Source organism: Chrysochloris asiatica, unplaced genomic scaffold (genome assembly GCF_000296735.1).
Source record: "Chrysochloris asiatica unplaced genomic scaffold, ChrAsi1.0 scaffold00019, whole genome shotgun sequence".
Taxonomy (NCBI): Eukaryota; Metazoa; Chordata; class Mammalia; order Afrosoricida; family Chrysochloridae; genus Chrysochloris; species Chrysochloris asiatica.
Window position 1 is genome coordinate 25,219,058 of NW_006408537.1, and position 1,557 is coordinate 25,220,614.

The 1,557-nt window shown below is 38.8% G+C and overlaps 1 protein-coding gene across 1 annotated transcript in view; it reads left to right on the forward strand.

Annotated features, from left to right (window-relative positions):
* Nucleotides 1-1,557, forward strand: part of LOC102835640 (regulating synaptic membrane exocytosis protein 1-like) — a 678,398-nt gene that overhangs the window by 49,539 nt on the left and 627,302 nt on the right.

Sequence of the window (1,557 nt, forward strand, 5' to 3'; positions counted from 1 at the left end):
ATACCACATTTTTCTACATAGAACCCAGCTTCTCGGATTATTTGCTCAGCATACAGTTTGAATAAGATTGGGAAAAGAATACAACCTTGTTGAATACCTTTCTTAATTTAAACCATTCAGTGTTCCCATGTTCTGTTCAAACAACTGCCTCTTAGTTCATGTACAGATTCCTCATGAGTGCAATTAAGCATTCAGGAATACTCCTACTTCGCAATATTGTTCACAGCTTGTCATGATCTACACAATCTAAAGCCTTTGCGTAGTCAATAAAGCACAGATAAACATCTTTCTGGTATTCTCTATTTTCAGCCAAGATCCATCGGACATCAACATTGATGTCCCTCATTCCACGTCCTTTTCTGAATCTGGCTTGAACCTCTGGAAGTTCTCTGTCAATGTATGCTTGAAGCAGTTTCTGTGTTACCTTTAGTAAAACATTACTCGCATGGGATAGCAAAGATATTGTCCAATGATTTCCACATTCCGTTGGGTCACCTGTCTTTGGAATGGTCACAAATATGGTTCTCTTCTAATCAGTCGGCCAGATAGTTGTCTTCCAAATACCTTGGCAGAGTGAGTGAGTGCTTCCAGTGCTTCCTCACTTTCTGGAAAGATTTCAATGTTACTCCATCAATTCTTGGTGTCTTGTTCTTTGCCAATTCCTTCAATGAACCTTGGACTTCTTCCTTCAGTGTCGTTGGCTCTTGATCATATGCTGCCTCTTGAAATGGTTGAACATCAACCATTTCCTTTTGGTACAATGACGCTGTATATTCCTTCCATATTCTTTTGATGCTTTCTGCATCATTCAGTACTTTGTCCAGAGAATCCAGAGAATCCTTCAATTACGAAAGCCAAGGCTTAATTTTTTTTCTTCAGTTCCTTCCCCCCCCGCCCCCGCTTGAGGAATGCTGAGTGTGGTCTTCCCTTTTGGTTTTCTGACTCCAGGTCTTTGCACATTTTGTTGTAATATTTGACTTTTGTTTTCTTCAGCTGACCTTTGAAATTTTCTGTTTAGCTCTTGGACCTCCTCATTTCTTCCATTTGCTATAGGATATCTATGCTGGAGAGCAAGTGTCAGAGTCCCTTCTGACATCTTTTTTGATCTTTTCTTTCTTTTTTGTCTTTTTAATGACCTTTTACTTTCTTCCTATAAGATGTTCTTGATGTCACCCCACAACTCTTCTGGTCTTCAGTCTTTAATGTTTAATGTATCAAATCTGTTCTTCAGATGATCTCTAAATTCAGGAGGGATAGATTCAAGGTTATATTTTTGTTCTTGTGAACTAGTTTCATGTCCTTCAGCTTCAATCTGAATTTGCATATGAGCAATTGATGGTCTGTTCCACAATCTGCTCCTGGCCTTCTTTTGGCTGATGATATGAAGCTTTTCCACTGTCTCTTTCCACAGATGTATCCAGTTGCTTTCTATGTATTCCATCTGGTGAGGTCCATGTGTATAATTATCTTTTACACTGTCTAAAGAAGGTATTTCAAATGAACAAATCACTGATTTTGCAGAATTCTATCGTGTGATCTCCAGCATCATTTCTGTCC